Below are 13,811 nucleotides of genomic sequence, written 5' to 3' on the forward strand. Positions count from 1 at the left end.
TGTTGCAGTTTCTGGTGTAACTTTCCATGTTGGCGACTGGAGCACGTGTGGGGGCTCTGCCGAGTATTAAGATGCGGATTCCTGCGGGACTAATTCACCGGGAGAGGTTGGGGTTCAGATTCATGGGGTTGTGATACCGTCATGAGTCAGAGGAGGCGGTGACACTGGGACCTGCGGCTTAAGAGAGCCATGGGCAGAGCAGTTGTGCTTGCACATTAAGCTTTGATCTTGTTTAAAGCGCCAGTCACATGCTGCCAGGACCATGCCTGCACACAAAGCCGCTCTTGTGGTGTCCAGCGCCTGAGCAGGATTACCCTGATCCGCACTCCGGACGCTGCATTGTACACGGTAGGTACTTTCAGAGCGCTCGGCGCTCACTCTGGGCTTGGATTGTGTGGAAATGACTGGCAGCTTGATAGAATATTTGTACAAAGCTTCAGTGAGGTGCCATGTTGCGGTGTATGTTCGGATCTGCGATGCTTGTGAATGAATCAGCTGTAAGCACCCAGCGGGCTGGGGAAAGCCAGCGTGGAGGGTCTGTGTCTGGCTAATACGTGGAAGAACTTGTAATATTATTCCATGACACCGCCGAACACTGGAGACGGCACACATTTGAAAGGTAGCGTCGATTTTCTTTTAAGGATTATTTGTACAATTATAATTTGCAAATGAAATCAAACTCTTAATTCTTAAGCCTGCGCTTTTTGTCTGCAATCGATTACCGGGGTAACTTAGAGCAGCGGAAAGGTGAAAGGCATCCAAGATAGCTTCATGGTGACACTTACTGACCAAACCTGTTGCTGGCTTTGAACTTGTTGCTGGAGCTACGGACATTTGAGGGTAGAACACGGATTAAACTAACCCGCAAAGGGTAAAGCTCCCTCTACACTGTCCCATCAAACACTCCCAGGGCAGGTACACGGGGTTAGATACAGAGTAAAGCTCCCTCTGCACTGTCCCATCAAACACTCCCAGGGCAGGTACAGCACGGGTTAGATACAGAGTAAAGCTCCCTCTACACTGTCCCATCAAACACTCCCAGGGCAGGTACAGCACGGGGTTAGATACAGAGTAAAGCTCCCTCTACACTGTCCCATCAAACACTCCCAGGGCAGGTACAGGGGGTTAGATACAGAGTAAAGCTCCCTCTGCACTGTCCCATCAAACACTCCCAGGGCAGGTACAGCACGGGTTAGATACAGAGTAAAGCTCCCTCTACACTGTCCCATCAAACACTCCCAGGGCAGGTACAGCACGGGGTTAGATACAGAGTAAAGCTCCCTCTACACTGTCCCATCAAACACTCCCAGGGCAGGTACAGCACGGGGTTAGATACAGAGTAAAGCTCCCTCTACACTGTCCCATCAAACACTCCCAGGGCAAATACTGCATGGAGTTAGATAGAGAGTAAAGCTCCCTCTACACTGTCCCATCAAACACTCCCAGGGCAGGTACAGCACGTGGTTAGATACAGAGTAAAGCTCCCTCTACACTGTCCCATCAAACACTCCCAGGGCAGGTACAGCACGGGGTTAGATATAGAGTAAAGCTCCCTCTACACTGTCCCATTACACACTCCCAGGGCAGGTACAGGGAGTTAGATACAGAGTAAAGATCCCTCTACACTGTCTCATCCAACCTGCGCTGTACCACCCCCCAGCCCAGTGACCCCTCAATGCGCAGTGACCCCTCCCCTGCTCAGTGAACCCCCCCCCCCCACCCAGTGACCCCCCGCCCAGTGGGTCGCAAACTGTTGTAGTGGGGCCGGGAGGGACAGGAGAGCCCCTTCGGGGGACCACAGTAACCACACGTGGTGCTGCCCCTGTCCCCCCCCTCCCTCGGACTCCTGACTCGCCCTCCCATCCTCCGCATGATCCACTAAGCCACATAGGGTGCTGCCCCCCAACTCCTCCCCTCAACTCCCCCACCCACCACCTCTCCCCGACTTCAGGCTCCTCCCGCTGGGCTCACCCCTTCCCAACACCAGGACTCCCTCACTCCAGCCTTCCCCTTGGGCCGCCCAATAGTGTCCCAGTCCAGAGCTGGAGGGACATTTGCCCAGGGGGTGCATCTCCTCAGCAGCATGTTGTTGAGTACCCGCTATCAAAATGGAGCAGAATCCTGTCCAGTGATTGGGTGGCCCAGATTGTACTGGCCCAACTCCAACAGTTAAAATCACCCCATTTATGTTAATATGACGGAAAGGCACAGAGCTGGGTAACTAGACACTGACACTAGTTGTTTACGACATCAAATTAGGAGATGAGATATTTGCCGAAAGTTGAGACAGTTCGGTCCCTGACACAATAAAATGTTGCAGGCCACAAGATAAGGAACACAATATTATCATGTCAATGAGCAACTGGTCAGGGCCGGAGTTTGATACGGTCCACGTCTGTGTCAGGGAGCCTGGGGGAGGGAAGCCCAGGCAACAACACCCTTAGAAAATATGGGCAGCCCAGGGAGGGTGGGCTTCTTGGGATCACACAGTGGGCCGTCTCAGGGAGGGTGGGCTTCACTGGATCACACTGTGGGCAGCCCCAGGGAGTGTGGGCTTCTTGGGATCACACAGTGGGCCATCTCAAGGAGGGTGGGATTCTCTGGATCACACAGTGGGCCGTCTCAGGGAGGGTGGGCTTCACTGGATCACACTGTGCGCAGCCCCAGGGAGGGTGGGCTTCACTGGATCACACTGTGCGCAGCCCCAGGGAGGGTGGGCTTCACTGGATCACACAGTGGGCCATCTCAGGGAGGGTGGGCTTCACTGGATCACACTGTGGGCAGCCCCAGGGAGGGTGGGCTTCACTGGATCACACTGTGGGCAGCCCCAGGGAGGGTGGGCTTCACTGGATGTTAGATCTCTTAATTTCCAATGAAATACGAACTCCGATTGTCGTTTTAATGTCACTTTATTTCTGGCAGCAGTAACAAGTTCTTGGCTTTAGGCCAGGTCTTTGTCCTTCTGGGACCACATGGTCAAAATGGCTGTACTGAAACCTGGATCAATTTACAGAAAAGAACTCGCCTTCTTTGACCTTATTGGCTCAATTAATAGTCTTTTAACCTTTTAATTGGCTCGCTACCCAAGGTCCTAAAATGTCAAGTTGATTGATGACTTAATGCAACATGCTGAACTGCACGTTGTCATTGGAGTCTGTGTTTTCTCAACTTGTCTAAATGCAGCCTGTTTGAATTCTCTATCAATCCTCCCTTTGATTCTTTCACAAACATCAGGTATCACTGGTTAAACATTCTACAAAATAATTTCATACATGTTAATAGAGTTTCCTTCTAAAATTTGTTGATGTGTTTCACCACATGTCCGGACTAGTAACTTCCACACAAATTTACACCAACCCGAGTTCCATCGTGGCCACAATGGAAGTCTGGTTTTAGTAGGTTAATTAATCTTATTCCAATTTAATCCAAATCAATATCCTTAATTCAACCAGTAAACAATCTTCCCTTAAGCATAACATACCCCTGTGCCACGTACAGACGGTCTGCTGGGACCTGCAAGGTGTCTCACCTGCGGGACAGCAGCTACAGCCACCTGGTCGCAACAACATTTAATCAACATAAACAAACAATATAAAAGTAAAACAATTACAACAAATGGAATTAAACCTTCCACCAATGAAGTTCCTATTGAACCTAGCCATTCAGTGGCTCTGCTCCACAAAGTGAATGATGCTTAAGTTTTTCTACCTCCTTTTGGATATGCTCCGCTAAGTGGGTAATTTCTTCGGAGCTATCTGGGATATATGTGCAACACTCAGTTCCGAGTAGGGCGCAAGTACCTCCCTTTTCAGCCAGGATGTAATCAAGGGCCAGTCTATTCTGTAGGGCTACTGTGCGGATTGCTACCATTTCTGCATTGATTTTAACTAGGGCCTCTGAGGTATCATTGGCTACCCATTGCACAACGGATGCCATGTTAATGGATTCCCTTGCCAGTCTGGTGGTCCCATTCCTGGGGATCAGAATGGCAAAGAACCTCTCTGTTTCTGTGATAGCTCTCTTAGGACGGTGTAAATGTTCCGACAGTGACTTTATATGATACATATAAGGCACAATGTAGGCTAAATAGCAGGATTCCGTCCAATTCTGGGGCAGCCAAGGGTAGGCCTTGTGGCCACACACCCAATAGGTGCCATTATATGCAATGAATGTTAGCTGTTTCTTTGTCAGCAACACTCCGGGGCCTGTCCAGGCTTTTCCATCTGTTTTATTCAGAATCCCCGTTACGTTAAAAATTCCCACATCGGCCCAGTTTGGACGGTTCCGTGGCTTGATTATATTATAATTCTGGGAGCAGTTACTATACCCCATATTTTGGCCTCCTTTGATGTTTCTAATCAGACAGACCGATTCCCCCGGTCTTCCTATTCCCGATGTATTAGTGATAACAAAAAATGGGGGCCGTTTGGAATTATTGTAGCACGGCTGGTATCCCCCTTCAAAGGTAGTCAGATCGTAACCTGCTGACTTCCATTTACGTGCCCAGTTTTCCGAATCCTGAAACGCATTGCCTGTTTTGTTTTGATTAATTATCCACTCAGCCATTTCCGAGATATTCAAGGGAACTGGCCTCAAGGGAATCCCTCCCTTTGAGTGAATAGGAATATGCGCACACACCCAACTAGAAATGTTACCTTGTTTGGCATAAATGTATGACATATATAAAAAGGTATTTACATGTAATTCCCTTGCTACCCTACTATTTCCCTTTGGTGCAGAGGGTCGGCTAGTAAGAAGTAGGCCTATGCCTAGAATACCTACAATCAGTAATGCAGTAAATTTATACATTTTCGCAAAAAGTAATTGTCCTTATTAGATTTCAGCTTCAGTTACGGGTGCTTGTTTAACGTGTGAAGCGTGGATCCAGGCTTTCTTTCCTTGGACTTTAACAGCTGCCTGGGTGGTCAATAACACTTGATAAGGTCCCTCCCACTTGGCACCCAAAGGTTCTTTATGCAATTTTTTCACATACATCCAGACTCCCGGGATAATGTCGTGTCCTCCTTCGGGTGGATTACCCCAAGCTGCCGATACCTGTCGGGAAACAGAACTAATAGCATTGGTTAGGTTCTGACAGTATGATAACAAAGTGTCACTCATTAAGTGAACATCAGCTTTCCGTAAATCGATAGTTCCTGGCAGCGACATGGGTCTTCCTGTTATAATTTGAAATGGGCTTAGACCTGTAGTTCTGTTCGCGGTTGCCCTAATGCTACATAGCACTATTGGTAGTGCCTGGGGCCATGGTGATCCTTCTTGGTGATATTTGGCAAGCCGTTGTTTCAGAGTTTGATTCATTCGCTCTACTTATCCTGATGATTGTGGATGATAAGGACAGTGTAAATCCCACGTAATGTTCAGTAACCTACAGACTACTTGGCAAACAGCACCTGTGAAGTGTGTTCCCTGATCTGAGTCAATGCTACTCAGGACTCCCCATCGGGGAATGTAATCCTTACACAAGACCTTTGCAGTGTGATTGGCTGTGGCTCTTTTAGTTGGGACAGCTTCTACCCATCTAGAGAATCTGTCGACCATGACAAGAATGTTGGTGTATCCTTGGCATGAAGGAAGAAATATATAATCAACCTGCAGATGCTGGAATGGTCCAACAGGGGCAGGGGGCCTCAGTTGGGGCATTAGCGTGATGGGTCCAGAATTATTTTTCTGGCAGACCACACAGCGGTCTGTTACCAGCTGGGCATGTTTTTTAAATCCCCGACCCCACCAGCTTTTCTGGAACCGTGCTGTCATCTGTTGTGAGGCCAAGTGTCCCCACGAGTGGATCTGTTGGGCTAAAAAAGGCATAAGCGCTTGTGGCGCGACTGGCTTGTCGGTAACTCTTTGTCTCCAGACACCATCTTCACATAGCTTAATTCCTACCTCAATCCATGTCCATTTTTCCTCTCGGGAGCACTCGCCTTGCATTGTTTGAAGGTCTCGTGTCAGAGTCCTGAGTACTTTCAATCTGTACATCTGTGTTGGTTCTTCTGGGGGAACACCCTGTGAGGCGGCATCTTTAGCTGCTTGGTCGGCTAGGGCATTTCCCTGTGCTTCCGTGGTATTTTCCTTGGTATGTGCCTTACACTTCAGGATGGACACTTCCTGAGGTAATTGTATGGTCTCTAGTAAGTCTCGGACTTCTTTTCCATTTCGGATAGGTGTACCAGCAGCAGTGAGGAATCCTCTTTTCCGCCATAACAGACCAAATGGGCAGTGGCAGACATTTAGAGACCGCATGGATGAACTACAACAATTGTACATTCCTGTCTGGCGTAAAAATAAAAAAGGGAAGGTGGCTCAACCGTGGCTATCAAGGGAAATCAGGGATAGTATTAAAGCCAAGGAAGTGGCATACAAATTGGCCAGAAATAGCAGCGAACCCGGGGACTGGGAGACATTTAGAACTCAGCAGAAGAGGACAAAGGGTTTGATTAGGGCAGGGAAAATGGAGTACGAGAAGAAGCTTGCAGGGAACATTAAGGCGAATTGCAAAAGTTTCTACAGGTATGTAAAGAGAAAAAGGTTAGTAAAGACAAACGTAGGTCCCCTGCAGTCAGAATCAGGGGAAGTCATAACGGGGAACAAAGAAATGGCAGACCAATTGAACAAGTACTTTGGTTCGGTATTCACTAAGGAGGACACAAACAACCTTCCGGATATAAAAGGGGTCAGAGGGTCTAGTAAGGAGGAGGAACTGAGGGAAATCTTTATTAGTCGGGAAATTGTGTTGGGAAAATTGATGGGATTGAAGGCCGATAAATCCCCAGGACCAGATGGACTGCATCCCAGAGTACTTAAGGAGGTGGCCTTGGAAATAGCGGATGCATTGACAGTCATTTTCCAACATTCCATTGACTCTGGATCAGTTCCTATCGAGTGGAGGGCAGCCAATGTAACCCCACTTTTTAAAAAAGGAAGGAGAGAGAAAACAGGGAATAATAGACCAGTCAGCCTGACCTCAGTAGTGGGTAAAATGATGGAATCAATTGTTAAGGATGTCATAGCAGCGCATTTGGAAAATGGTGGCATGATAGGTCCAAGTCAGCATGGATTTGTGAAAGGGAAACCATGCTTGACAAATCTTCTGGAATTTTTTGAGGATGTTTCCAGTAAAGTGGACAAAGGAGAACCAGTTGATGTGGTATATTTGGACTTTCAGAAGGCTTTCGACAAGGTCCCACATAAGAGATTAATGTGCAAAGTTAAAGCACATGGGATTGGGGGTAGTGTGCTGACATGGATTGAGAACTGGTTGTCAGACAGGAAGCAAAGAGTAGGAGTAAATGGGTACTTTTCAGAATGGCAGGCAGTGACTAGTGGGGTACCACAAGGTTCTGTGCTGGGGCCCCGGCTGTTTACACTGTACATTAATGATTTAGACGAGGGGATTAAATGTAGTATCTCCAGATTTGCGGATGACACTAAGTTGGGTGGCAGTGTGAGCTGCGAGGAGGATGCTATGAGGCTGCAGAGGGACTTGGATAGGATAGGTGAGTGGGCAAATACATGGCAGATGAAGTATAATGTGGATAAATGTGAGGTTATCCACTTTGGTGGTAAAAACAGAGAGACAGACTATTATCTGAATGGTGACAGATTAGGAAAAGGGGAGGTGCAACGAGACCTGGGTGTCATGGTTCATCAGTCATTGAAGGTTGGCATGCAGGTACAGCAGGCAGTTAAGAAAGCAAATGGTATGTTGGCCTTCATAGCGAGGGGATTTGAGTACAAGGGCAGGGAGGTGTTGCTACAGTTGCACAGGGCCTTGGTGAGGCCACACCTGGAGTATTGTGTACAGTTTTGGTATCCTAACTTGAGGAAGGACATTCTTGCTATTGAGGGAGTGCAGCGAAGATTCACCAGACTGATTCCCGGGATGGTGGGACTGACCTATCAAGAAAGACTGGATCAACTGGGCTTGTATTCACTGGCTTTCAGAAGAATGAGAGGGGACCTCATAGAAACGTTTAAAATTCTGACGGGTTTAGACAGGTTAGATGCAGGAAGAATGTTCCAAATGTTGGGGAAGTCCAGAACCAGGGGTCACAGTCTAAGGATAAGGGGTAAGCCATTTAGGACCGAGATGAGGAGAAACTTCTTCACCCAGAGAGTGGTGAACCTGTGGAATTCTCCACCACAGAAAGTAGTTGAGGCCAATTCACTAAATATATTCAAAAGGGAGTTAGATGAAGTCCTTACTACTCGGGGGATCAAGGGGTATGGCGAGAAAGCAAGAAGGGGGTACTGAAGTTGCATGTTCAGCCATGAACTCATTGAATGGCGGTGCAGGCTAGAAGGGCTGAATGGCCTACTCCTGCACCTATTTTCTATGTTTCTATGTTTCTGAAAGCATAGCGCGAATCTGTGTAGACATTAGCTGTCTGTCCTTCTGCTATTCGACATGCTTCTGACAGGGCCCATAACTCGGCCTGTTGTGCTGACGTTCCTGAGGGTAAACATCCTTTTACCACTACCTCATATAAGGTTGTAACTGCCCATCCTGCTTTTCTGGTACCATTGTCAACAAAGGAGGAACCATCTGTAAACAGGATGAGGTCTGGGTTGTGCAGAGGCTCCTCTGCTGCTAAGGCTGCTTCTTCTGTTTCTTTTAAAATCTCCATGCAGTCATGCTCTTCACATTCTCCCCCCTCTTGCTCCCTCGATTCTGACATCAGGCGCATAGTTGTGGGATTAACCGGGCTGGCCCGGACGATATGGAGATTAGGAGCTTCCAAAACTGCTGTCCAGCGGGTCCATCTAGCTGCCGTCACCTGAGACATTCTATTCATAGACAGCAAAGCGTGTACGGTGTGGGGACACTTGACAATCAGCTTTTGGTCGAGGACTAGACCCGCAGTGATCATTACCGCTCGACATGTAGCTTCCATGGCCCTTAGGCAACTTCCCCATCCGAGGGCTACCGCATCCAGTTTTGCCGAATAATAGCCAATCGGTCTTTGCCGATCCCCATGTTCTTGTGTCAGTATAGCTGCCATATATCCTTCTTTCTCATGGACAAACAGGGTAAATGGCTTACCACTGTCGGGGATTCCCAGAGCCGGTGCCGAACACAAAGCCTTTTTCAAACTCAGGAAGGCCTCTTGCTGTTCCTTAGTGAGGGTGATGGCTTCTTTAGAGACACGTTTCCCCTTTAAGATATCATTGAGTGGCTGAGCAAGCTGTGTGAAGGAGTCAATCCAATTTCTGTTAAAGTTACACAATCCCCAAAAAGACCTTAATTCCTGAATAGTGTTGGGTTTTTTAGCAGCCCGAATGGCTGCAGTTCTATCCTGGGTAAGTTCTCTCTTTCCTTGTGAAATCTTTTGTCCCAGGTATACAACCTCTTCTTGGGATATTTGTGCTTTGTCGATGCTGGCTTTATGTCCTTTCAGCCAAAGGTGGTCCAGCAAAGCTCGTAAATCTTGTTCTTGCTGTTCTTCCGTGTTTGAAGCTAGCAGGATATCGTCGACATATTGGATGACTGTGGATAACAGGGGAGGTAATTCTCGCAAATGGCTTTGTAAAGCCATGTGGAATACCGTAGGGCTGTTGTGGAAACCCTGCGGTAACCGGGTCCAAGTATACTGTTATCCTTGGACAGTGAAAGCAAACCACTGTCGAACCTCCGGTGCCAGAGGCACCGACCAAAATCCGTTGGCCATATCTATAACCGAGAAATATTTATGTTCCGGTTTGAGGGCATTAAAAATGGTGGAGGGATCTGCGATCAAAGGAGCTTTTTGATCAATACACTGGTTAGCTTTCCTATAATCGACAGTCAAACACCCAGTCTCATTAGATTTCTGTACCGGCCACACGGGGCTATTGGAGGAGCTATGCATTTTAATAAGCACCCCTTGTTTCTTCAATTGCTGAATAACCGGTAAGATTCCCGCGATGGCAGTTGGACTGATGGGATACTGTTTAGTGCATGGAGGCTTGGTCCCGGTAAATGACGCAGGCTCCATCTGGAGTAGGCCACAATCATTCTTATCTTTAGCCCATATCGGGTTTTCAATTCTTCTTTCTTCAAAGTTCTAATTGACCATGTCACCCGACCATCCTCGAAATGCAACGATGAATCTACTTGGATTAGAACATAAATTTCCAAAAGGGGTTGATCTACTGGGCCTATCCAGACCGGCGTGGTTAGTTCATGTGGACTATAAGTACCGGTGTAGTCCTTTTAATTTCCATTTTATGGCCCCCAACTCCATAGGCTGTATGTGCCCTCCCATCCAACGGCAAAAAGTCTCCATATTGTAGGGGTAAGCATGTTAATTCTGCCCCTGTGTCTAAAAGACAGTCCACATCCTTATCGCCCACCCTCACAGTTATATATAGCCCATCTCCCCTCTGTTGTATTAGTGCGAGGAGGGGGGCCAGGGTGGGCTCTAATCATTTTTTGCTATCCCAAGTAACTCCTTCTGTTGTTGTATTGTCAGTCGCTTAAATGCTTCTATGAGGTTGTTATCTTGTGACAAGCCTGGTTTGTTGGCTGAATTGTATCCCTGGCTGCGTCCTCTTCCCCAGCCACGACCTTTCTGTTTTGCCCTGCACGTCTTGGCCCAGTGACCTTCTTTCCCACAATAATGACATTTTCCGAGTAATTTTCCTAATAACTGTTAATCGGAATCCTGGGATTTCCATCCCATAGCCTGTACAGCTCGGACTTTAGCTCCCATATCCCGATCTAATTGGTTCCATCGATCCACCAATGCTGCAAAGGTAGTTCCTCTACCTTCCCAGTCCGGTAACACTACCTAAAGCATTTTGGATAGTTCTGGCTTTAGACCTGCCACGAAAGCTGCTTTCAGGGGTCCAAACACTTGTTCATCCATTTCCTCATCCGTATTATTCATACCCGAATGTTCTAGCCACGTACATCTAAACCGCTCGTCATACTCCAGGACCTCCTCTGTTCCTTTCTGTTGGCAGGCTGCAATTTTTCCCCAGTCTGTCTTAGCTGGACTGAAGGCTTGCAGCCAGTGTTTAATCGCCTCCCATCCTGTGTCTAATTCTTGCTCATCCTGCCCCAAAGCTTCATCTACCTTGTCGTGCAATTTTCTTCCCTGTGTTTTTGGCACCATTATGGTCAAAATTTGCACTCCGTCCCAGGGATGAAGTTGATATATATTTCTTAAGCGGTCCAATTGGTCCCACGTTTTTACTCCCCCTTTCTTTGGATTGGGCAATTCCTTGGACCATTTATCAATTTTCTCTGGGTCTGCCGGATCATGAACTAAGTATTCTGCATACACCCTTCTCTTTGTTTTTTTGGTTCCGCCCTCATCCGCAGTCTCTTCTGATTTGACTACAACTCGTCTTTTTTTAAACGGGGCAAAGCGTACCCCTAATTCTTCATCACCCTCCGACACTGTATTGTCGGAGGATTCAGAAACCGTATCTATTCCTCGGTCGTGTCTTCGGGTTTGCGCTTTTAATTTATCCAAACATGGGTACCCTGGGAATTGATCAATACATTTTCCTTTTCCTATTATTGTCTCTTGACCTAATGATTTTTTCCATTCTTTAATTTCACCTTTAAGATCTTTAACTTCCGCTTTCAGCTTTTCAAGTTCAAGCTTTTTCTGTCGCAGCTGTGCACAAACTGCTTGCAATTGATCCTTTGTACTGGTCAGTTCTCGATCATGTTGGGAACGCATTATAATTTCATTCCACTTTCGAATCTGGCCCATAACGGCTAGGGACCATCGAGTTTGATCTTTATTTTTCATACGGGCGTTTTTCACCAGACCCTTTTAATCTCGTCCAAGGACCATTGTCCTTTGGAGGTTCCGTACTTTTGTTCGATCTTAATACAGGTTTTAGATAAGTTGAATTGTTGCTCTATGTATTCTTTCAACTGTTGGAGGATTTCATCTATCGAAACCTCAAGTGGTGCCCGCCCGCCTTTAACAGTTGTAGGCAATTCTTTGTTCTTATCTCCTGCTGCCATAATACTGATTTATTTACTGGGGTCTCGAGTCGTAGACTTTCTAGGCGATCACTAGGTCGGTAATTAATTAACTAACACACCGCCGAAGTTTAGACGTCTATGGGACCTCGAGCCGACAACCAACCGGAGGGTTCGCAAACTGGAGGCCTTCGGAATCGCGTAGAAGGAGAGGCGAATTTAGACTTTTGACCGAGGACTTTTATAAAGAGGAGTCCTTACCTCAGTATGTAGGTCCGATGTTCAAAATTCAGTTTCTTTCCTCAGCGATCGTGTTCGTGACGCCAAAATTGTTAGATCTCTTAATTTCCAATGAAATACGAACTCCGATTATCGTTTTAATGTCATTTTATTTCTGGCAGCAGTAACAAGTTCTTGGCTTTAAGCCAGGTCTTTGTCCTTCTGGGACCACATGGTCAAAATGGCTGTACTTATACCTGGATCAATTTACAGAAAAGAACTCGCCTTCTTTGACCTTATTGGCTCAATTAATAGTCTTTTAACCTTTTAATTGGCTCGCTACCCAAGGTCCTAAAATGTCAAGTTGATTGATGACTTAATGCAACATGCTGAACTGCACGTAGTCATTGGAGTCTGTGTTTTCTCAACTTGTCTAAATGCAGCCTGTTTGAATTCTCTATCACTGGATCACACAGTGGGCAGCCCCAGGGAGGGTGGGCTTCTCGGGATTGGAAAAGTAAAAGTGGAGGGCAGAGAACCCCAAGTCAAAAAGGAAAAAGGGCCACGTTACACCAAAATTCTAAAGGGGCAACGTGTGTTAGAAAGACAAGCCTGAAGGCTCTGTGCCTCAATGTGAGGAGTATTCGGAATAAGGTGGATGAATTAACTGTGCAGATAGCAGTTAACGGATATGATGTAATTGGCATCACGAAGACATGGCTCCAGGGTGACCAAGGCTGGGAACTCAACATCCAGGGGTATTCAACATTTAGGAAGGATAGACAGAAAGGAAAAGGAGGCGGGGTGGCATTGCTGGTTAAAGAGGAAATTAATGAAAAAGTAAGAAAGGACATTAGCCTGGATGATGTGGAATCGGTATGGGTGGAGCTATGGAATACCAAGGGGCAAAAAACACTAGTGGGAGTTGTGTACAGACCAGCAAACAGTAGTAGTAAGGTTGGGGACAGCATCAAACAAGAAATTAGGGATGAATGCAATAAAGGTACAGCCGTTATCATGGGTGACTTTAATCCACATATTGATTGGGCTAACCAAACTGGTAGAAATGCGGTGGAGGAGGATTTCCTGGAGTGTATTAGAGATGGTTTTCGAGACCAATATGTCGATAAACCAACTTGGGAGCTGGCCATCCTAGACTGGGTGATGTGTAATGAGAAAGGAGTAATTAGCAATCTTGTTGTGCGAGGCCCCTTGGGGAAGAGTGACCATAATATGGTAGAATTCTTTATCAAGATGGAGAGTGACACAGTTAATTCAGAAACTAGGGTCCTGAACTTAAGGAAAGGTAACTTCGATGGTTTGAGGTGTGAATTGGCTAGAATAGACTGGCAAATGATACTTAAAGGGTTGATGGTGGATAGGTAATGGCAAACCTTTAAAGATCACATGAATGAACTTCAGCAATTGTACATCCCTGTCTGGAGTAAAAATAAAATGGAGAAGGTGGCTCAACCGTGGCTAACAAGGGAAATTAAGGATAGTGTTAAATCCAAGGAAGAGGCATATAAATTGGCCAGAAAAAGCAACAAACCTGAGGACTGGGAGAAATTTAGAATTCAGCAGAGGAGGACAAAGAGTTTAATTAAGAGAGGGGAAATAGAGTACGAGAAGAAGCTTGCCGGGAACATAA

At 46.7% G+C, this 13,811-nt stretch overlaps 1 protein-coding gene across 3 annotated transcripts in view; it reads left to right on the forward strand.

Annotated features, from left to right (window-relative positions):
• The first annotated feature begins 262 nt into the window (after positions 1–262).
• slc16a4 (solute carrier family 16 member 4) overlaps positions 263–13,811 on the forward strand; it is a 138,828-nt gene continuing 125,279 nt past the window's right edge. For 2 of the 3 annotated variants that reach the window (XM_070859287.1, XM_070859289.1), the window contains exon 1: positions 263–348. The gene's annotated coding sequence lies outside the window, so the exon portion shown is untranslated. Of the gene's footprint in view, positions 349–559; positions 620–13,811 lie in introns of those variants that run through there. The other variant, XM_070859288.1, reaches the window with a different exon arrangement.

This window comes from Pristiophorus japonicus, chromosome 17, assembly GCF_044704955.1.
Source record: "Pristiophorus japonicus isolate sPriJap1 chromosome 17, sPriJap1.hap1, whole genome shotgun sequence".
Taxonomy (NCBI): domain Eukaryota; kingdom Metazoa; phylum Chordata; class Chondrichthyes; family Pristiophoridae; genus Pristiophorus; species Pristiophorus japonicus.